The following is a 25,184-nucleotide window of genomic DNA, read 5'->3' as shown; positions in this document are numbered from 1 at the left end:
CTTAGGTGATTGTAGACATGTCGGCACATGAATGGCATGGACCTGCACATTGGCGCACGTCCACGTACTTTCAGTTCCCAGAATGGCACCAAGCTACCTATTTAAAGGAAGTCCTAACGTGCTGATTGCTGAATATTCTTAGCTCTCTGTGATCCTTGTTCCTGTGCTTCCTGGTTACCCTGCTGCCTGATTTTCTATTACCGACTTGATCTGTTAATGGATTTCCCTTACTCTCTGATGATCGTGAGCTTGGCTTTCTGCTTGACCTTGCTCCTGCTTGATCTCCTATGCTTGATCCAGCTTGTCTCCAGACACTGTTCTTTCTACCTCTGCTCATCTGTGTATGACCCTGGTCTGACTGTTGAATACATCCTCTTCTCCAGTCGTCTGAACTTGTATGACCGTGGTTCCAGCTGCCTGCTCCTTCAGAGCCTGGTTACCAGATCTGCCTTCCAGGCCCTGTCTGGCATTCCACACAATCAGTACATGGACTGTGTACCACTGCTGATTGTTAGGTGGACCCTTATCTGCATCAACCATCATCCCTACAGACCATCTCTACTGATCGCTACCTGCTGTCCAGGTCCCAGCACCAGTACTAACCTGAGCCTCACACGTCTAGTCCCACATTTAGGTGTGTTTGGACTAAAGTCGCATGGGAAGCCCTGTCACCACTTTGGCCTCCACCAAGGTACGTGACAACATGGTTTTATGGGACCTTTACAGTATCATCAAAGAAGCAAATATGACACAGATAGACAATATGATTTAGGAGGGGAGTTTCACAGCTCCATGAAAACTGTGCTGTCAATCACTGTGATGCAGGGAAAGGAAAGGGTGGACACAGACAAAATATTTGATAACTGACAAGTTCTGGTATGCAAATTAGCTGATCTTCCATTGAAGGGAAATACTTCAAATATTGTTTTGCTTTTATTAGTTTAATCATTTTAATCAATCATCTTTTAAAACAATTGTATTAGTTGAGCATTTTACATCGATCAGTTTACAATACAAGCTTTAAATGCTTAGCTATTCAGCCAATAATGAGAAGTCAGTTCATACAATCAAGTTAACATTGAATTAAATGCTTTACAAGAGAGACCACAAATATCTCCTGAGTCTTCTAAGGCACTCTAGCTGATATTGCCATAGCCTGCTTATTTATTTGTTGATTTAATTCCTATCCTTTGGGCACACATGGCACAGCAAAGCAGAAAAACAGAATAAGGTAAAGAGCTGAGTGTGAAGCCTCCTGAGCCTGTGGGTACATGACGCAGATGGTTGTGTATGTGAGTGTATGTGTGCATAGAGAAAGGTAAGACTAGCACAGAGGACAGAAGGGAGCTTTGTGTGCTTTCTCATATCCAGCTCCGCTTACTTTCTATCTCTCAGTTAGATTTCAGGCATCATAAACATGCAGTGGCTCTTTTTGACTCTCTTCACTACTTACTATCATCAGGTAAGTTGTGCTGCATTCATATATTTTTCTTTAGCTATGTGTTTAACTTTACAGAGTTTATGCTGCCGAAAAAAAAAAAATGGAGAGGCCTATGGTAGGAGCAAACATAAGCTGCTGCTCTGAAGCTATGATGTTAAAGCTGCATTTCAGGCTTGCAGACTTGCCCAGATCACATAGTTCGAGGTGGGAGCTCGCTCTCAAGAATCTAACAGCAGTTTCTGAACCAATCTAACTAATTCACAAAACATTGTCACTACTTAACCATCAAATACAACCAAACTCAGCTTCATTCTCTAAATTAGTTATGGTGTTAGGGAAACCCATTTTAAACTAGACTTTATTTGCAAGTCTCTATACATTAAAATTATTATTTTTCATGTGACCCAGCATGAAGACATGGCAAACAGTGACACGACATCAGTTTACTGCATAGACTTCTCAAGCCTGTATGCTAAGAGTCATCCCATGTGTTGGACTTTGTTTTAGGTGGGGGTGAGGGAAGTCATTGGAGTGTCAGTTAGGCAAGTTAAACCCTCAGGTTCCAACACTATTTAATAGTTTATAACTTCAAATTTTTATCCCATTTGGCATGCACTGCAAATGTCAGAAGACACTCAATTATTGTTAGTGCTCAAGTCAAAGGGTGTTGTCATGTGGTATTTTCTATTCCCCTGCAGCTGCATCCCAATCCAATTTAAAATGCAGCGTTTGGCAAGTAAAGGCTGCCTATGACCTACTTTGCCTACAGTGCAGACACACTTCATTAGGACATACTGCATCCAACTGCAAGGAACACTGTGCAACGCACAGCAGGTCAAACCCAGCCTCTGCACTGTCATGAGTAGTGCTCCCTTAAAATCAATGGAATTTTGATGACCTGTGTTTGACGTGTTCCAAATGCATGTCAAGCACAGAAAAACAACACCTACTGACATGAGCCCTTATTTCCTTTAAAATGATATTTTAATACATGTGTATAAATTATAATATTGTATTTTATTGTGTTCTTGATATTGTTTGACACCTTTTAACAATATGGAATCATTTAGACTGTAAACTCTCACAAACAGGGCCCTCCTAACCTTCTTTTATGGATTTGTATTTAATGCCTAGTACCAGGGGGGGACTGACCATTTGGAAACTCAGGCACTGCCCGAGGGCCCGGGGTCAGTAGGGGGCCCCATGAGATGCCCCTGGTACCTTTTCCATAGGCTTTTTTGAGTTTGGGCAAGGACACAGGGGCCCCATGATCCCCTACTGCCCGGGGGCCCCATTAGTTGTCAGTCCGCCCCTGCCTAGTACACACTATGAGAAAATTGGATGAACGATCATCCAATTTTCCACAAAGGTGTGTATCGTGATGTACTGACAATGGTGTTTACCTTAGGTTCACACCTAAGCGTTTTCAGTTTTGCAGAAATGCACTACAGTCCATTTAACATGATTTCCTATGGGACAGGTTCACATCTCCACATTTTCACCAGGTGCGTGTTTTGGAAAAGGTCAGGGCATTTTTTTTGTTCTATAGACTTCAATGGAAATGCTGCAGAAAAGCATGTAGTGTGTTTTTGTTGTGGTTTTTCCACGTTTTTGATGCGTTGCAACAAGAATAAAAAAATGCATCAAAAACGCATGTACAAAAATGCAAAATGCACCACAAACCTCAATGCAGAAATGGATAGGTGTGAACCTAGGGTCAAGGATAAGTTCGCCTTTCGACCAAAAATAATAAATGCACATTTTCTGCAAGTAATCTTTCTGTAAGTAAATGCACATTTATCATTCTTGGTTGCAGGATCCTGGAAAGCATCACACCAGTGATCATTGCTAGTGCCATACTGGTCTCCTGCAGACCTGTCAGTATACAGTATCTACTTGCCTGTACGGGATGTACGGGCAAATAGATATACTGACAGGAAGAATCAATGCATGTGGAGTGCCGTGGTAGTTCATTGAGTGCTACAAGCTGACAGCCGCTAAGGCTGTTGGGACTTGTAGTTCATTCATTCACAGAAAACAGTGAACGAATGATGTGGCCGTGTGGACAGAGCCCTGCATGGCCATGCTGTTTTTAAACAGTGACAACTAGTACGGGGAACTTCTCTTCGTACTTCTGTCATAGGGAGGGGGAAGCAGCAGGCCGGAGCTGCAGCATTAGGAGCATGTCACATGGTCCACCCTAAAAACGGGTGGAACATGTAACATGTTCCCCAAGGTGAACTTATCCTTCAACTTGTACAAACATTCTTGACTGACAAAGGCAAATGTAGGCAAACATAACTGCTTACCAGCGTAGAAGAGTTGTTACCTGCTCCTGACCACATGTGCATTTTTTTTTCTCCATTCAGTTACTTCCATACGATTACTGTACACATTGGATAAAAATCGAACGTTGTATTCACTTACGCTAAAAATTTTCGAGCTTGCACCTTTGTTGTTTTTCACCTGAATAGTTAGAATTGGCTGTCGAAAGCACTACACTAAAGGACAGTTAACTGACTGATCGTTCCTTGCACTGAAATTTTCGTAAATGTTCTTATCGTGTATATGGGCCTTTACTATTCTGTCTCCCTTTATTTTGAGAAGAGCTGTGCAAACTGTTGGTGCTCTATAAATCATGTATAATAACCATTATTAAAATAATTTGTAAGTATAATGTAGAAATACTAGCTTATTTTTGGATTTGCCATAAATGTTCATGGGGAAAATAGAAAAGAAAATCTGGAGGATTTAATTTAGAATCAAACTGAGTAGCATGATAACGGGCACACACATTTACAGTCATTAATGGACCACCATGGCAAAAAACTATTATATTCTGTATATGAGTAATACTCATTTTACTCATCTAATTTTATTATGGTTTTATATAAATTCCATTTTTTTTTATTTTGCATGCAGTTTTGTTTTTATTTTCTCCATATCTACATGAAGATCTGGCTATTTATAAATAGAAAATTTCAACTTTTAGGATAAAAAGTGACTGTTGTAGGCACCGCTGGCAGTGTATTGCTTGTCCCAACCTCTTTCATATCATTGTATTGAACACCTTAGCATGTAGACATTGAGACAAATATAAATAAAGGTGTGCAAAATAAAAATTCATATACTCAATGCTTTTACCTTTATGAATTGCATAGAATTATCACGCTACAGTGTCTTTTAGGATAATGATCCCATTTATATCCACAAACGTAAGGCCCCATTCACACTTGAGAGTTTTGTAGCTCGAAACTTAAAGCTCCAGGACTCTTAACAACCACAAATCCATTAATTTCAATGGCCTCTGTTCACAGCTGATCATTTTGTTACCTCAAGAAAGTACATGAGATTCTTTTAGGCAGATTGGAGTGTTTTTGGCCCCACTGGCTTTAAAGGAAACACCTTACAACAAAGGAAAAACATACAACATGGGCGTTTTATGAGCATTTTGTCACTCCCTTTCAGGCCAAACAGCAACTCGCCACCTGAAAAACGAGTAACGTGTTTTTTTCTAGTGTTTTTTCGCTCATTTACCAGCCAAACAGCAGCTATCCACTCCTTATTTCCTCCCCCTAGTACTTTCCATTGGCTAAAATAAAAATACCTGAAACTTGAACACACATGTACAACGCTTGTATACACTTGTAAAACTCTCATATAAAGACTTCTGAAAATTACTCTGCTCAGGTCTGAATGCAGCCTTAGGCCAACCATATATGGATCAAATCTCAGCTGGTTCAGCCAAGATTTGATCCATCTATGGGCAGGCTGGTTGTACTGAGGTTAATCCATCAATTGATTTCCGTATAACCAGCCTGTCATATTTTTTGCATGAGATCATTGCTAGCTGCTATAGCTGCCAGCAGTGATCATTGTGTTCTGAAGGCTCCCCGACGACGGACCATAATAGCACTGTGGGAGGGATTCCCCGATCAACACTGGCTGCGTTGATGGGGGAACCAAGCAATTTTCTTTCCTTCAACCCTTGGTGGAAGGAAGGAAAATTGAATAATCTATGGCTTGGCTTAGCGTCACTTTCAGGATAAAAACTGTTGAGAGTGCAGAGTTTGCTGTTCATGGAACGGATTATCCACTTTGTACATAATTACATGTCCCCCTCTGTTTGCTTACATGTGTTCTATATTAGAAGTATTAGATCATCTTGAGAAACTACAGTAATAGCAGTATCACTGCATGGGCTGGGGAAGATAAATCTTTACTGTCTAGTTTAATACATTTTTCTTAGATTCTTGGTGGAAACAATGATACTAAAAGGTTACAGATCTTAAGGCACCTCATCCAAAAAATGTTAGTAAATGTCTCAAAGCAATACAAAATAATATAATTAATTAAAAAAATTAGGGCTAAAGCCTAAACTGGATTACTTATGATCTGCATTGACACAATTGCCCCAAACTAATGGAACCAGCAATATAATCAGTCCAAATATTGAAATCCTGATATCAGAAAAGGTTGTGTGTCATACATCCCTGGAACTTGGAGCCTGTTACTGAAAAGCTGTTTTGAGCCCAAGCAGATTAGGACCTGCCAGTGTTTGCTCTTCTATTGGTGTTATGAGCAGCTTACTGTCAGACACGCTGATGCTACATGTGGTCATGAAGTGGTTAAGCTTGTGCTTGCCTGCCGCAGTCCTCTCCTTTGCTCTTGTGAGCATTCCAGCTCCCTGCTTTACTTTCTAAATAAAAGGATCACTTTAACTCTGGCACTCAAATCTGTACATGCTTTTGATAGTAAAGTATTTCCTGTTGAGCTAATCCCTTAAATCTTTGGTTGTGTATAAAATTGAAAATGTGCTGTCATATGGGTAATGGTGAAAGATTTGGCATTGGCCTGTTTGTAAAGGTTACAGTGTGTAGAATAATTTCTTAAAAGTAGCGCAGCGCTTAACCTAAATAAACCTCAAAATCAAAAAATGACAAACATACTGAATAAACAAATATATATATAAAAGTGCATCAAGTGCCCAAACAAAAGTGACTAATGGTCACCCTCGTGGTCTATTAACAGTGAGCTATAATAATGAAATATATAAGTGAAATGTATTAACGAAATATGTGAAATCACTCATATAAATAAACAACCTATAATATATCAAAATGACCCCTATATACAGGGGATATAAAGAATGTGACAGATGTGACCACACAACAAATCACTTAAAAAACTCAAAACAAATATAAAATTGTCCATAAATAAGTGCTTCAAACAACACAAAAATCATGCAGCGTGAAGATAGTGATGGTATCGGTGAAAGTGTCAGCACACTTTTATCCTCAGTGGCTAGATTGCCTCCTCACCTCCTTTAGGCGACTCAATGGGCCATTTCACTTTCAGGATCACACCTGGATCCTACTCCAATCCTGGCAGGTAATTATTTGACCTGTAGTTCCTCTCCCAAGTATTCAGTCAGATACTCCAGGCCTCTCAGGAAGGGATGTGTCTGTCAAAAACGTTTCTCACCAATACAGCATGGAGAATTCCTATTCCATTTAGCATTTTCAAGGGTATAGGTAGTGAAAGACTTCAGAAAGGACACTGAAATACTTCTTGCTGCAGTCCTGTTCCTGATCTCTAATCAGGGGCGGACTGACAACTCATGGGGCCCCCGGCAATAGGGGATCATGGGGCCCCTGTGTCCTTGCCCAAACTCAATAAAGTCTATGAAAAAAGTACCACTGGCATCTCATGGGGCCCCCTACTGACCCCGGGCAGTGCCCGAGTTTCTAAATGGTCAGTCCACCCCTGTCCCTAGTCATGTGTTTGTCTGTGCTCATCAGACAAACACATGATTAGGGATCAGGAACAGGACTGCAGCAAGACGTATTTCATGCTAAATGGAATCGGAATTCTCCATGCTGTATTGGTGAGAAACGTTTTTGACAGACACATCCCTTCCTGAGAGGCCTGGAGTATCTGAATACTTGGGAGAGGAACTACAGGTCAAATAATTACCTGCCAGGATTGGAATAGGATCCAGGTGTGATCCTGAAAGTGAAATGGCCCATCGGGTCGCCTAAAGGAGGTGAGGAGGCAATCTAGCCACTGAGGATAAAAGTTTGCTGACACTTTCACCGATACCATCACTATCTTCACGCTGCATGTTTTTTGTGTTGTTTGAAGCACTTATTTATGGACAATTATTGTGATTTGTTGTGTGGTCACATCTGTCACATTCTTTATATCCCCTGTATATAGGGGTCATTTGATATATTATAGGCTGTTTATTTATATGAGTGATTTCACATATTTTGTTAATACATTTCACTTATATATTTCATTATTATAGCTCACTGTTAAAAGGGCATGAGGGTGGCCATTGGTCACTTTTGTTTGGGCACTTGATGCACTTTTATATATATATTTATGTTTATTCAGTGTGTTTGTCATTTTTTGATTTTGAGGTTTATTTAGGTTAAGCGCTGCGCTACTTTTAAGAAATTTATTTTACACTGTCGAGGTATCAGTTTAAAGTGTTGGCTGCTATTGTTTAGGCCACTTCCTTAAGCGCAGGAGGATTTTGTGTATATTTTTGACTTACACTGTGTAGAACTATCCAAGATTTACTTACGATTCATCATATATTCACGGTTTCTATTCAGCTGATTTTTAGGCAATTAGCACCAATTTATTGTCATTATTTTATCGGCATAGATTTTAAAATGATCATTTCTCTGCCATAGACAGTAGTGTCTCTAAACATTAAATCACATGACACATATTTTATTTCTTCCTAGGTTAAAGATGATTATAGCCATATTAGTGCACTTGCAACAGAAACAATTAAGTATTGTCTGTGAATTTTTTTATTTGCCCTAACATCTCTTTCAGGGTTTACCCCTTTCTTCAAGGTCCAAGCAGTGTTCAAGTTTGAACCTGGGTTCACACTGATGCGGTGAGGAATTTCAGCGTTTTCTGTGCAAATTATGCACCGAATTGGACCCTGTTCATGCGAACCGATGCGGATGTATATGCAAAATGTGGTGTGATGTGCAGAATCGAATTGCATAGGTGTGACTACCCATGCGACCAGGGGCGGACTGACAACTCATGGGGCCCCCGGGCAATAGGGGATCATGGGGCCCCTGTGTCCTTGCCCAAACTCAAAAAAGCCTATGAAAAAGGTACCAGGGGCATCTCATGGGGCCCCCTACTGACCCTGGGCCCTCGGGCAGTGCCCGAGTTTCCAAATGGTCAGTCCGCCCCTGCATGGGTCCTGCACCTTTCTGGTGCGGTGCGATTTGAGCCATACAAAATGTACACAAATCGCATGTGATTTGCAGAGGAATGTGGTGCAGTTCCTGTGTGAATCACATGCGATGTACCACACCACATTAGTGTGTACCTAGCCTGTTAACCCTTTGAGGATCGTAAGATTTTGGAACGCCAAAAGAATCAATTGTTTTGTTTTTAAAGTTCGTACACTTCAGTTGCTGTAACTAAGCCATTTCATGAAATAATTGGCAAAAAGCTAGATCCATTTGTTGTTGATAAGAACTAATATTTTGACTCAAACCAAAAAAAAAAAGAAGAGTTTTAAGTTCTTAATCAGATGATACACGCAATTAAAAACATGGGACAAATACGTCCCTTGGTGCTCAAAGGGTTAATGCAAATTAAAGATGTATCATTAACATTACTCAATTGTTTTTGTCCTAAATTAAAGCAAATCTGAAGTGGCAAAGTACAAGAGTCTAGCTCTGCTTCCTCAGTGGTATCAACAGTGGTTCAGACAAGTTACTGTCACATCTGGTATGCGTTATTATATACTGCAGATTTGTTACACAATGACTTGACATTTTAATTTACACGTACCAGCCATCTGCAACCACTGCAACAATAAGAATTTATTTTGTTTAATTTATATTTGCCTAGTAATACATTTATTTTCTTGGATACATTTCCTACAACAATACCACTCTGTATTTCTTTGATTTACATTGAAAAATACATATATATATATATATATATATATATATATATATATACTTTTTGTATCCATTTGACCATCATTAGCTTCAGTATCTCGTATAATGTAACCATAAGCACTGCATGGCAGTGGCAGAGAGACAAAGATTCCGAAATAGATGTTGAAATTGTGTCCAGTTGTGTTCACAAAATATTATTGCAAATGCACCTGGACATAGCTTTGACATTTATCTCAGAATGAATATTTCTTTTTTTAACAGTTGGTTTATTGAAATTGCACAAAAGTATAACAAAGCAAGGTATATAAGAACAGGCAAACTTATGGCAAGCAGTAGAAATACAACACACATGGCATTCCAATGCTAAGGATCATACTGAGTCAACTGGTCATCCGGAGGAGGGAAACCCCTGGGGGGGGGGGGGGGGGGGGAGGAGAAGAAGAGGGACAAAGAAGAAAAACAAATCATAAACATAAACAATGCAAGCAAATAATCAGTATAAACTGGACATGCCTGTACAAAGTTGGACAATTATGGCAGAATGAATATTTCTATCTTGTTGTACCAATGGAAATATTATCATGATGTGCTTATTAACTAGAAAACAGTTTGTGATTGTGTGCTTATGTCTATGGTAGTTGATATTAACCCCTTCCTGACAAGGCCATATTTTGCCATACGGCGCTGTGTTACTTTAACTGACTATTGCGTGGTCATGCAACACTGCACCCAAATTAAATTTACGTTCTTTTTTCCTCACAAATAGAGCTTTCTTTTGGTGGTAGTTGATTGCCTACGCGGTTTTTATTTTCAGCACTATAAACAAAAAAAATGAACATTTTGAGAAAAAAACTATATCTTTTTGCTATTAAACATGTTCAGTAAAAAAATGTAAAAAATCTAATTTCATCATAAATTTAGGCCAAAATGTATTCTGTGACATGTCTTTGCTGAAAAAAAATTCCAATACGTGTAAATTAATTAGTTTACTTGAAAGTTACAGCGTTTACAAATGGCGGTATAGATACTGGAATTTTTTTTTTTACTAGTAATGGCGGCAATCAGCGACTTATAGCGGGGTTGCGGTGGACATTCTGACACTGGGGGAAACTGACTTGGTGTCACTGACATCCCCAGTGACACCAATACAGTAATCCGTACAAATAAAAAGCACTGACACTGTACTAATGGCGCTGGGGAGGAAGGGGTTAATAGTAAAGACATGTTGGGTGCTCAGAGGAATTTAACTATACTCCCCCTATAAAAGACACAGTACACCTTATGACTGGTACACACGGGCCAAAGATCGGCCGGTTCAACAGAAACCGGCTGACATTCAGCCATTGTGTACAACAGCCTGTCCAACAGAAGCCAGTCTAACCATCGGCTTTTATCAAACAGGATGCTGGTTTTCCAGCATATCTATCAGTGCTTGCAAAAAAAAAGGCTGTGAGCGCCGATCAGTGTGTTCTGGTGGGGGGGGGGGGGATTTTGCCACACTAATATCGCTTAGATAGTACAACGGGTGAGCCCATTGGGTTAAGATAAAAAAACTATCATGTGTACCCCATGTTAGTCTAAAAAGGGCGGGTTGTGCTTCACTATCATTTAACTTTACTCAGGATCTTGACCCAATTATATTAGGATTAACCCCCCAATTCTCATCTCTGCGGCTGTGCTTGCCACGTTTTGCATGGGCACGAGAGCCCATTCTTTTGAATGGACTCCCATGCCCGTGACACACAGGGAAGAAGTCCCTGCACTTCTTTAGAAAATGCAGCCCGCACGGGAACTTTGGTTCCCAGTACAGTTGTGTTTTCTAGTGCGGGCGGCGTGCCATTAGTACTAATGGCACCCGCCTGCGGGTCCGCAATTCTCTGTGCGGGTGGTGCGGCTGCATGGATTCTTGTTCGGATCTGCAGCGGCACCACCCACACATATGTGAACCTAGGGTAAGAGTGGACCTTGATCAAGCTGATTAGTGGATACTTGTAAATATCAGTCGATCCATCTGTTTGGTTTTCTTTAAGACGGTACTCCAAGAGGATATAAGAGACACCATTAATACATAATTAACCACTTGCCCTCCTGAGGATTTACCCCCCTTAATGACCAGGCCTCTTTTTGCAACTCGGCGCTGCAGTAATTCAACTGATAATTACGTGGTCATGCAATGCTGCACCCAAACGAAATTTACGTCCTTTTTTCACAGAAATAGAGCTTTCTTTCAGTGGTATTTGATCACCTGTGCGCTTTTTATTTTTCACGCTATAAACAAAATAAGGCCCAAAATTTTGCAGAAAAACAATATTTTTTACTTTCAGCTATAAAAAATATATAGTAAACTCAAAGTTGGTTATAAATTTAGGCCAAAATGTATTCTGCTACATGTTTTTGGTAAAAAAATCCCAATAAGTGTATATTGATTGCTTTGTGTGAAAGTTATAGCGTCTACAAACTATGGTATAGATAATGGAATTTACGCCATTTTTTTGCTATACAGCGCTGAGCTAGTTTAACGGACAATTGTGCGGTCATGCAATACGGTACATAAATGAAATTTATCATCCTTTTTTTTCCCCCACAAATTGAGCTTTCTTTCGGTGGTATTTGATCACCTGTGCGGTTTTTATTTTTTGCGCTATAAAAAAAAGGCTGACAATTTTGAGGAAAAAAACAATATTTTGGACTTTTTGCTATAAAACATGTCCAGTAAAAAAAAATTTAAAAATCAAATTTAGTCATAAATTTCTGCCAAAATGCATTCTGCGACATGTCTTTGCTAAAAAAAAAAACCCAATACGTGTAAATTAATTGGTTTACATGAAAGTTATAGCGTTTACAAATGGCGGGAAAGATACTAGGATGTTTAGTTTTTTTTTTTATACTAATAATGGCGGCAATCAGCGACTTATGGCGGGACTGCGCGGACATTCTGACATTGGGGGGTACTGACTTGGGGTCACTGACATCCACAGTGACACCAATACAGTGATCAATGCAAAAAAAAAAAACACTGACACTGTACTAATGGCACTGGGGAGGAAGGGGTTAAGTTTATTTTTCAGGCAAAGGGTTAACTGTGTGAGGGGAGTGTTTTACTAGGGGGTGGGGATGTGTACTGCACGGGACACCGCTGATCGGGAGAGAGAAACTCTTCTGTCCCGATCAGCTTGTCCTGGAGCTGTCAGGGAACTGACATAAAGCACAGCTACTGCAGCTGTGCTCTCTGTCAGCGATGATCGCGGGACATAGCTGGTAACGACCGGCTGTGACCCGGCGACTGACATCTGCGGCTGTGATCGGCGGGACAGTTAGGGTAGCGGCGTGCCTCGCGCGCGCCCCTTACCTGTTTACAAAACACACGTTTTAAAACGTGGTTTTGCCCAGCCGTGCTGCCCTGCCACCGTATTTATACAGTGGCTGGGCGGCATGTGGTTAAATGCATATTTTATATGGAAGTACGTGATTTTGACCTAGTTTCAGCCATACAATAGAGGTGAAGTGTGGAAGGAAGAAGCATGTGAAGCCAATCAGTTCATATGCTGACGAGTAGCGGGTCCAGGATGACCTGGGCTCAGATGAGGTGGGTTGAATTATGTTTAGTCATAAGGGATCTAGTGGCAAAAAAAATACTGTGGGGAAAGCATTGGATCAAAGCTAAACATTGCAACTGTAGATACCCTGCCCTAGGTAGTAGTTCCATAGACTAAATATAGTGCTGCTAGGCCATAGCCAGCCTGAGCACGGATTGACAGTTTTGATTTTCTCAGGTTTTCACTAAGCTCAGTGTTATGGTTTGCTTCTGCTTGCTGTTGGGGAGTGTCCCTGGCAAAATGTTGATACAATACAACAATTTGAGTGATGAATATATACACTGCTCAAAAAAATTAAAGGAATACTTTGAAAACACATCAGATCTCAATGGGGAAAAATATCATGCTGGATATCTATACTCATATGGACTGAGTAATGTGTTGGGAATGTAAGGATGCCCCATCGTTTGATGGAAATTAACATTATCAACCTACAGAGGACTGAATTCAAAGACACCCCGAAAATCAAAGTGAAAAAATGATGCAGCAGGCTAGTCCATCTTGCTGAAATTTCATTGCAGCAATTCAAAAAGGTACTCAGTAGTTTGTATGACCCCCACATGCTTGTATGCATGCCTGACAACATTGGGGCATGCTCCTAATGAGACAACGATATTTCCTCCCAGATCTGGACCAGAGCATCACTGAGCTCCTGGAAAGTCTGAGGTGCAACCTGGTGGTGGACCGAAACATGATATCCCTAAGGTGTTCTATTGGATTTAGGTCAGGCGAGCGTGGGGGCCATTCAATGGTATCAATTCCTTCATCCTCCAGGAACTGCCTGCATACTCTTACCACATCAGGCCGGGCAATGTCATGCACCAGGAGGAAACCAAGACCCACTGCATTGGCATAGGGTCTGACAGTGGGTCCAAGGATTTCATCCAGATACCTTATGGCAGTCAGGGTGCCATTGTCTAGCCTGTAGAGGTCTTTGAGTCCCTCAATGGACCCTTTCACGTCTGTCACATGTGCTCAGGGTGAACCTGCTCTCATCTGTGAAAAGCACAGGATGCCAGTGGCAGACCTGTCAATTCTGGTGTTCATTGGCAAATGCTCTATGATGCCGGGCAATGGGCACAGGGCCCACTAGAGGATATCGGGCCCTCAGGCCACCCTTGTGAAGTCTGTTTCTGATTGTTTGGTCAGAGACATTCACACCAGTGGCCTGCTGGAGGTCATTTTGTAGGGCTCTGGCAGTGCTCATCCTGTTCCTCCTTGCACAAAAGGAGCAGATACCAGTCCTGCTGATGGGTTAAGGACCTTCTATGACCCTGTCCAGCTCTCTTAGAATAACTGCCTGTCTCCTGGAATCTCCTCCATTCTCTTGAGACTGTGCTGGGAGAGACAGCAAACTTTCTGACAATGGCACGTATTGATTTGCCATCCTGGAGGAGTTGAACTGTCTGTGCAACCTCTGTAGGGTCCAGGTATCTCCTCATGCTACCAGTAGTGACACTGACCCCAGCCAAATGCAAACCTAGTGAAAAACAGTCAGAAAAGATGACTAGGGAAAAAATTGTCAGTGGCCTCCAACTGTAAAACCATTCCAGTTTTTTTTTGGGATCTTCTCATTGTTGTCCCTCTAGTACACCTGTTGTTAATTTCATTAACACCAAAAGCAGCTGAAACTGATTAACAACCCCCTCTGCTACTTAACTGACCAGATCAATATCCTAGGAGTTTAAATGACGTAATGCTATGATTAAAAAGGGTTCCTTTCATTTTTTTGAGTAGTGTATGTCCCAACAGCCAGCCACTAGGAGGCTTATTGCCAGTGCTGGATAAGAATATACAAAGCATGTGTGTGAGCTTTTCTCTTCCAGGCCTGCAAGGTGTGTTTTTGTTGCTCTCTTTCCTTTCCTTCCCAGGCCTGCTGCCTGGTGAGGGTGTGCAGTGCAAGATAGTCTCCCAGGCCTGGAGCCTCAAGCTTCCTGGTGTCCTGCTGCAAGGTATATCCGGGGGAGGAAGCGTAGGAATGTGTAAGCCTGGAACAGGGTGCCAGGGTAAAACTTAGTCAGTTGAACGATGCCTGGGTGTGCTGGCTAGAAGCTGTAGACATTGCAGAAAGTTCTGGGGGCCCATTCTAGGGATATGGGTGCTCCATTACAGCTGCTTTACAGTCGGAGAATACAGAGTGACAGTCCGGCTTAAAGGGCCTTCTTTTGTTTGGACTGTGGATGGAGATCCAGAGTCTTTATCTTTGTTCTTTTTGGGCGTCCTGTCCCGAAACCCCTCTCTCCCTTAATTTACTGGGTATTTAATAAACTCTGTAAACTTTCTTCAAGTTACTCACACCCAATTTCTTCCACCCCATGAAGAGTCGAGAAGTGAGGTGAAATGCTAGTGCACTGAGCTACCTCCATTACTACCTAGGGGTAAGGGGTGCTACACAACAATAGGTGGTTTTGTTGTTTTATCATCATTTAATGGGCTTCATTTTTTCTTCATATTTGTAGTTGGAGTCATGTGTCATTTTTCTTACAGTGTATGCACAGTCAAACTTTTTTTTTTTAGTTTTGGATTGAGCAGAGAATGGTTAGAATTATCCAGGTCTCCATTAGAAAGATTTACCTTCACTTCTTTTTCCTGCTGATAATGTTTGACTAGACAGGAAATGAGGGTTACTCCACACAGCAACACAGACAGAAATACCAACATTTTCTTTAGTAGAATAGAAGAGGGCTAGAACCTCTGTCAGATTTTTATTGTTGTTTGTCTCCCTGTGCAGATTTTTCCTCACTTCTTGTCTGGTAAAACTATTTTCAGACACACTGGACTTAGGAGTAAAAAAAACCCAAAACAAACAAGTTCTAATACTTCCTAGCACATAAAATTAAAAAGTAAGGCTCCGGCAGTGAAAGGGGGTTCATTTTCATGTTTTAATGTTACATTATTAGCATCAGTGAAAAGGGTCACGTGGCTTGCAACCTAAGAAAATATTCTGCTAAAGTGATGGCATACTTATAAAGTGCACATTGCTATAGTTTCTTTGCAGGGCAGAAGAGCAAGTAAACTCTTTGATGGCGAAGGACAAAGCAACAGACTCAGAGAACATCCAACGAAAGGAGTTTTGTCACTGGCCATGCAAATGCTCCAATAAACGTTCATGCCCCATGGGAACAAGCCTGGTGAGGGATGGTTGTGGATGCTGTAGGATCTGTGCTAAACAACTGGGGGAAAGTTGCAATGAAGCAGAGGTGTGCGATCACCACAGAGGTCTGTACTGTGACTACTCAGCTGATGCCCCAAAGTTTGAAGTCGGGATTTGTAAATGTAAGTTTGCTTTCTTATTGTTGGCTGTATTGGGGGTTTGATAACTGTTCTTTCATCATTTGGTGATTTGTAAATGTAAGTTTGCTTTCTTATTGTTGGCTGTATTGGGGGTTTGATAACTGTTCTTTCATCATTTGGTGATTTGTAAAGGTGAACTTAATATTATTGTTCAGTGACTACCATGCTATGAATTTTACTTATGCATTTGATTTACTGCTTTATGTTTGTCAAGAAAGTTAAAAAAACACAATGAAATATACATTTTAGAGCATCTTCAAATATTATCCACACCGATTTGCAAGTGCTGCTGTATTACAGATAGTCCTTTGTGTTTTCCTGAGAAGCAGTGCAATTCTAAGCACTCATATTTGTGGGGCCTGAGTCTGCATACAGATGAGGTTCTAAAGTCTTGCCAGAATTCAGACAACCAAGATCATGTGGCTTGGAAGCAAGGAGATTGTGATCATCACATGCATCACTTACGCATCTAAAGCTCTGGGCTTTCAAACAGAATGATACAGAGACAGCTGTATTTTGCAATATGATGCTGTGAACAGTGGAATGATCTTATCTTTATAATCATAATGCAGGCATTCATTTTGTGTGTGTGTGTGTATATACAGTTGCAAGAAAAAGTATGTGAACCCCTTGGGATTACGTGGAGTTTTGCATGAATTGGGCATAAAATGTGCTCTGAACGTCATCTAAGTCACAACAATAGAAGAACACAGTCTGCTGAACATAATACTACACAAACATTAGATGTTGCCATGGTTTAATTGCACATAACATGTAAACATTCACAGTGCAGGGAGGAAAAAGTATGTGAGGTCCTAGCTTAATGACTTCTCCCAGAGCTAATTGGAGCCAGGAGTGAGCCAACCTTGACTCCAATCAGTGTGATGATATTGGATGTGTTGCTGACAGCTGTCCTGCCCTTAAAAAGCACACACCTGTTTTGGGTTTACTGGTTTCAAGAAGCACTGTCTGATGTGAACCATGCCTCGCAGAAAAGAGCTCTCAGAAGACCAACGATCAAGAATTGTTGACTTGCATGAAGCTGGAAAGGGTTACAAAAGTATCTCCAAAACCCTTGATGTTCATGTGTCCACGGTAAGACAGACTGTCTACAAATGGAGAAAGTTTAGCACTGTTGCTACTCTCCCTAGGCGTGGTCGTCCTGTAAAAATGACTGCAAAAGCACAGCGCACAATGCTGCATGAGGTAAGGAAGAATCCCCGAGTGTCAGCTAAAGACCTACAGAAATCTCTGGCACATGCTAACATTTTTCTTGACACATCTACAAAAAGGAAAACATTAAACAAGAATGGAGTACATGGGAGGACACCACGGAGGAAGCCATTGCTGTCCATAAAGAATATTGCAGCACGTTTGAAGTTTGCAAAAGAGCACCTGGATGTTCCACAGCACTACTGGCAAAATATACTGTGGACAGATGAAACCAAGATTGAGTTGTTTGGGAAGAACACACAACACTATGTGTGGAGAAAAAAAGGCACAGCACACCAACATCAAAACCTCATCCCCGCTGTAAAACATGGCGGAGGGAGCATCATAGTTTGGGGCTGCTTTGCTGCCTCAGGGCCTGGACGGATTGTTGTCAGTGATGGGAAAATGAATTCCAGAGTTTATCAAGACATTTTGCAGGAAAACGTACAACCATCTGTCCGCCAACTGAAGCTCCGCAGAGGATGGGTGATGCAACAGGACAATGAACCAAAGCATACAAGTAATTCAACAAAACAATGGCTGCAACAGCACAGAATACGCCTTCTGGAGTGGCCCAGTCAGAGTCCTGACCTCAACCTGATTGAAATGCTGTGGCATGACCTTAAGAGAGCGATTCACACCAGACATCCCAAGAATATTGCTACACTGAAACAATTTTGTGAAGAGGAGTGCTCCAAAATTACTCCAGATCGTTGTGCAGGTCTGATCTGCAACTACAGGAATTGTTTGGTTGAGGTTATTGCTGCCAGAGGAGGGTCAACCAGTTATTAAGTCCAAAGGTTCACATACTTTTTCCTCCCTGCACTGTGAATGTTTACATGTTATGTGCAAGTAAACCATGGCAACATCCAATGATTGTGTAGTATTATGTTCAGCAGACTGTGTTCTTCTATTGTTGTGACTTGGATGACGTTCAGAGCACATTTTATGCCCAATTCATGCAAAACTCCACGTAATCCCAAGGGGTTCACATACTTTTTCTTGCAACTGTATGTGTGTATATATGTATATGTGTGTGTGTGTATGTATGTATATATATATATGTATGTATATGTGTATATATATATATATATATATATATATATATATATATATATATATATACACACACACTATATTGACAGAAGTATTTGGACGCCTGCTCATACATGCTCATGAACTTTAATGGCATCTCAGTATTAGTCCGTAGGGTTCAATACTGAGTTTGCACACCCTTTGCAGCTATAACAGCTTCAAACCCCCCCCCCCCCAATTTTGATCATCCATGTCTTTATAGACCTTGCTTTGTGCACTAGTGAGCAGTCATGTTGGAACAGGAAAGGACCATCCCCAAACTGTTCCCACAAAGATGGGAGTATGAAATTGTCCAAAATTTCTTGGTATGCTGATGCCTTCATTGGAACTAAGGGGCCAAGCCCAAGCCCTGAAAAACAATCCCACACCATAATTCCCCCCCCCTCCCCTTTCACCAAACTTTACACTTGGCACAATGCAGTCAGGCAAGTACCGTTCTCCTTGTAACCACCAAACTCAGACACTTCTATCGGATTGCCAGACAGAAAGGCATGATTCTTCACTCCAGAGAACACATCTCCACTGCTCTAGAGTCCAGTGGTGGCGTGCTTTACACCACTGCATCCGACGCTTTGCATTGCACTTGGTGATGGCTTGGATGCAGCTGCTCGGCCATGGAAGCCCATTCCATGAAGCTCTCTATGCACTGTTGTGCTAATCTGAAGGCCAAATTAAGTTTGGAGCTATTGACTCTGCAGACAGTTGGCGACTTCTGTGCGCTGTTCCCACTCTGTCATGTCACGTTGCCCACCACGACATGGCTGAGTTGCTGCTGTTCCCAGTTGCTTCCACTTTGTTATAATACCAAACAGTTGACCGTGAAATATTTAGTAGCAAGGAAATTTCACGGATGGACTTTTTCCACAGGTGGCAGTGCCACGCTTGAATTCACTGAGCTTGTGAGAGCAACCTATTCTTTCACAAATGTTTGTAGAAGCAGTCTGTATACCTAGATGCTTGATTTTATACACCTGTGCCCATGGAGGTGATTGGAACATCTGAATCCAATACTTTGGGCAATATAGTGTGTATATATGCTGTGTATATACAGTTGTGTTCAAAATAATAGCGGTCAGACATCACTAACCTGATCAATCACTGTTTTTAATAGAAATGATATTTTTACATGGCAAGTAATTTACTAGCAAATGTAATAGAGTAATAGAAATCCAACAGACCCAACAGTCATGACATGCATGCTCCTGATTCTGTGTAATTGAATCACTAATTGAAAGGGGCATGTTCAAAATAATAGCAGTGTGGAGTTCTATTAGTGAGGTCATTCATTCTTTGAAAAACAGGTGGCAATTATTGCCCTTATTGAAGGAAGGAAGGCAGCAAATGTTGTACATGCTGGTTACAGTGCATTTCTCTCTGAAATTCTGAGGAAAATGGGTTGTTCCAGACATTGTTCAGAAGAACAGCGTACCTTGATTAAAAAGTTGATTGGAGAGGGGAAAACATATAAAGAAGTGCATAAAATGATAGGCTGCTCAGCTAAAGTGATCGCAAATGCTTTAAAATGGCAACCAAAACCTGAAAGACGTGGAAGAAAGGGAAAAACTACCATTCGAATGGATAGAAGAATAGCCAAAACGGCAAGGACTCAGCCAAAAATCAGCTCCAGGAAGATCAAAGAAGGTTTAAAGTTACCTGTGAGTACTGTTACAATTAGAAGACGCCTATGTGAAGCCAAGCTATCTGCAAGAAGCCCCCGCAAAGTCCCACTGTTGAAAATAAGACATGTACTAAAGAGGTTATTATTTGCCAAAGAGCACATTGACTGGCCTAAAGAGAAATGGCGCAACATTTTGTGGACTGATGAAAGTAAGATTGTTCTTTTTGGGTCTAGTGGTCGGAGACAGTTTGTCAGACGACCCCCAAACACTGAATTCAAGCCACAGTACACTGTGAAGACAGTGAAGCATGGTTGCGCAAGCATCATGATATGGGGATGTTTCTCATACTACGGTGTTGGGCCTATTTATCGCATACCAGGGATCATGGATCAGTTTGAATACATCAGAATACTTGAAGAGGTCATGCTGCCTTATGCTGAAGAGGAAATGCCCTTGAAATGGGTGTTCCAACAAGACAATGACCCCAAACACACCAGTAAACGTGCAACATCTTGGTTCCAGACCAACAAGATTGACGTTATGGAGTGGCCAACCCAATCCTCGGATCTTAATCCAATAGAAAACTTGTAGGGTGACATCAAAAATGCAGTTTCTGAGGCAAAACCAAGAAATAGAGAAGAACTGTGGAATGTAGTCCAATCGTCCTGGGCTGGAATACCTGTTCACAGGTACCAGAAGTTGGTTGACTCCATGCAACACAGATGTACAGCAGTTCTCAGAAACAGTGCTTATACAACTAAATATTCATTAAGTGATTCAAAGGAAAGCAAAATCTTCAAACATTTTTCAGTTTATATAGTGAATGTTTGAGTTTGTAAAGAAGAATACAAACACTGCTATTTTTTTGAACAGTCTAATATTCACTTTTCTTCAATTTTTTTTAGAGGAACAACACAAATTTGATATATTTTTCTTCTTGTTTTGATTTGGAATAGAATGTGTAGTGTTCCCAATGCATTTGTGTGTATGGAAATAAATGCTATTAGGATTTTGAGCTTTATTCACTTTTTTCAACACACTGTTATTATTTTGAACACAACTGTATATATCTCACACTTTACACAGCAATTTTTGTCAATAACATTTCTTCAGCATTTTACTTTTTCATAAACTATTCCATGTGACCATTTCTCAAAAACTCTCATGCTAAATGACTAATCATGCTAAATTACTGAGTCTAGAATGACTAGGCCTGCCACAGTGCTAACATTCTATTGGCCCAGCTTCTTCATCCTGATGTCCACATATGAGCAACTGAACCCCATAGACTTGTATGGAACCAAGATATAGACCAAAGCCTGTTTGTCTCCCAGCCCATAGAAGTTTATGGACCTCTACTGTACATGTGCAGACATCAGAATGAAGAAGCCACCAGAAAAGATGTAAACATTGTGGTGGACTTCCACAGTCAAAATTCAATGGGATGGGGGCAAAAAGCTAACAACTGTTACTGAACGTTTACTTACCCTTTTAAGCTCCTGAGCACACCGAGACCTGAATTTTTTTTTGTTGTTAAAATATTTTCAGCATGCCATAATTAAGAGGGGAATTGGTCATATACGGCATGTGCATGTATAAGGCATGGGGACGCCTTATCACTTTTTTTTTATAAATGTATGTTTATCGATCATAATAAGTACTTGGGACAGTAACAAAATGCATCATATCCATGAGGTACAAGGTAGAAGGATTGTAAGTGAACGTTTGCTAAACATAGTATGTTGATGGCCAGTAATACAACAGTAGGTGAATTTATGGCTTAGTATGGTGTCCTTTTTTGGAAAAATATGATCTATGGAACATTCAAACTTATAACAAAGACGTGTATTGATTAGCACATAGTATAAATATACCTGATATCTTCTATCCTTGAACTTACAGATATATATGCTGTTGGATGTGAACTCAACGGTGTGCTTTATCAGAATGGACAGTCTTTTCAGCCAAGTCCCTTTTACACCTGTCTTTGTATAAGTGACACAATTGGATGCTCTCCACTGCTTCATTCCAAACAAGATGGAAGCCAATGCACAGAGTCTACAGATGTCACTAAAAAAAAAGGCTGATTTATCAAACTGTGCTTTAGAGAAGAATGCAGCTATGACAGAAAACAAACTTATACCAGGTATACAGCATTATCTATCAAGTTTCTTTAGTTCACTGTAAGGCCTCCTATACAAGTGTGCCAACCTGTTGACTTAAAGTGGTTGTAAACCCTATCATACACCCAGTGCAGTGTAAAACAAGGTAGAGAGGGTGCACTAGCCTTCTGCATTAACTCTTCTTCAGAGTGGTGGATTGCCCCCTTGAAATGCGTCCCTTATTTGGAGGGTCCTCTTGCGTTTGGGACTGGTCTTGGTGACTAGGTTGCTTTGGACCCTGATATGCTTTTGCCATTGAAGTTGTTGGTGAGTATACATCTATTTTATTAAATCAATAAAACTACCACTCAGGTAATGCACAAGGCTGATGTGCCCTCTCTTCCTTGTTTTACAGTGCATCTTCTGAGTTCTCCCCCAACCCTTAGGGGGCAGCAAAGCCTGTTTCAGTATTGGAATTGCTAAGGACCTGTGATCCATCTATTGCCAGTGCACCACTCTTGAGCGCAGGGGATTTTTGTCCCCCGAGTCAGAAAAACTTGTCAGAAGTGATAGAGGAACAAAGCAGCAGACAGGAACGACACTGGTTTGGATTGAGAAAAGTACACACTATAGAGGGATATGCTTTGTTCATATTTCACGTCTGAGGTTTGCAACAGCTTTAAAATAAATTCTGTTTCAGTCCACAATATTATTTTATTATAGTTTGTAGCACTGACTATGTAAGTTTGTTGAGTGATATTGAGCCAGACATTCGCAGTATGTAAGAAACATACATAGAGGTCTTTTTTTATTTATCTAGTGATTAATGGTTTGTTGGGTTTTTGTGGGTTGGACATTTTTTGGTCTTTGTGTGTAGGAGTTGCAGATACAGTAACAAATTTGACAGCATGTTAAGTATTTACAAAGCATCTGGGATTAATGGAGGAAATATCAGCTTTGAGTTGTTCAAAGGAAACAAACACTGAAAGATATTTGTAGGCTGATCTTATGAAAATTCTAGTTGCTTAACTGTCTGTGGCTTCCAATATACAAAACAAGCATTCAACAAGTGAAGACCTTATTTTCATATATATTTCATATAGACCGCGCTTAAGGTCATACAATCAACTAAGTAACCATATATACAAATTATAGTGATAACAATGGACAAAAACATATAAAATATTGGTATTCAGTCCCAACATGTGAATTTAAGTGCAGTAGTGCTGTATCCTTAACGGTGAACCTCCGTACTGAGGTAACAAGTGCTTCACTGTGCTCACACTGATGCCCCACATGGATGTAAATTCACCATCATCCCATGACCATCTATCTCTAGGTTAGTCAAATGCGCTTTTGGGACTATCCCAGTATGCAATATGATATCGTTGGCCGGTATTCCTTCACACTCTTAACCGTGGTAACCGGTGACCCTCCACTAGGGCTGCATCAATAATAGAAGCTCCTCTCCTCCACAGGCAGTAATTCATATTATGAGCATAAAATAAAACAAAATCAGACAACCCATAGTGTAAAACCGTAAGAGCTTTAATAATGGGGTCAAACAATAAAAATGCCACTCACAAAAAAAGTACTTTCCTGGCACTAGGTGTATTCAGCCTTGTTGTATATGAATGTAAGTTAAAATGGTCGCCGCGTTCTAGTGTGCGTTCCAAATGGCGGAAGTGATGTCGGCGGAAGTTGCGTCATCAAACCTTGATGCGTTTCGGCCAATAGATCGTCTTTAGGAAGTGCAAAATCCACCATTTTGAAGATGGTATTAATACCCTTCAGTCACAAATCAATTGCTCAATCATACTGCAGGGATAATTTTTTTTCATTTATCCACTGATTCTGCCGTTTTATAAATGCGTTGACCCTATTTCTGTGTATAGACATGCATTAGGGAACCTTCCCCCTTAAGAACACCACTATGTGCCAACTTTTCAAATAGATTTTGAATATGTGTAATTAGCATCAATATAATGGCTTAACCATATTCCATTGGGCGCTGACTTTATTCAGCAATGTTGCAGTTATTGTTAAAACTATGAGTGCCACAGCTGTACTATGATTGAGCAAATGATTGGTAACTGAAGGGTATAATTACCATCTTCAAAATGGCGGATTTTGCACTTCCTGAAGACAATCTATTGGTCGAAACGCATTGAGGTTTTATGACGCAACTTCTGGCGATGTCACTTCTGTCGTTTGGAACGCACGTTGGAAATTATTGGAGCTTTAAGCTGGCCCTAGATGGCCAGTAGCCAGAGCCATTGATCTACAAAAGTTTTCCAACATTCCCGTTAGACAGAAGTTGATCTAACAATCAATTTCTGTTAAATAGGGATGACTGCAGATGGAACGACATTTGGCTGGTCCCTGATGAACCGGTTGAATTTCAGCTCATCTATGCCAGCATTAGCATGACATTCAGGTAACTAGTATTTTTAGAGAACATGAGGTCAGTAGTGGCAACCTATATACTTTCTTCCATACAGGTTTCCTTTAAAGCCTTGTAATTGTATTAGATGTTCCAATAAAGGTAGGAATCATTGTTTTCTTTAAAGCATTATTTGGCAGCACTTTTCCTTATCAGGATTCATAGTCTATTCTGTGTATGAGAAGCAAAAAATTATTTTTGAATGAATAAACTGCTGAAGGTTGACTAAATCTGCTTTTAGCATTTGTGATCCAAATATATGAGATAAATCTTGTGTATAATATCTAGATCATTGACCTTAATCAGTAGCTGTCACTGTGTAATGTAAGTGTTAATAATAGTAAAAGCAGGGTATAGTGCTAAAAAACAAATAACGGGGAGCTATGGAGTTGTGACGTCACGCCGCGGCGCCAAGAGAGCCCCGGCGGCCATC

The 25,184-nt window shown here is 40.6% G+C and overlaps 1 long non-coding RNA gene across 1 annotated transcript; it reads left to right on the top strand.

Moving 5' to 3' along the window:
• Positions 1-1,309: 1,309 nt before the first annotated feature.
• LOC149470280 (uncharacterized) lies at positions 1,310-22,615 on the top strand. The gene is made up of 3 exons (XR_016308852.1): positions 1,310-1,462; positions 15,974-16,262; positions 22,109-22,615. It is a non-coding gene; the product is annotated as an uncharacterized LOC149470280 (long non-coding RNA).
• Positions 22,616-25,184: the final 2,569 nt, after the last annotated feature.

This window comes from Staurois parvus, unplaced genomic scaffold (assembly GCF_062004578.1).
Source record: "Staurois parvus isolate SC_StPar_1 unplaced genomic scaffold, SC_StPar_1.0 ptg000048l, whole genome shotgun sequence".
Classification (NCBI taxonomy): Eukaryota; Metazoa; Chordata; class Amphibia; order Anura; family Ranidae; genus Staurois; species Staurois parvus.
Note: the sequence above shows the minus strand (reverse complement) of the source record. Positions and strands in the feature narration are given on the sequence as shown.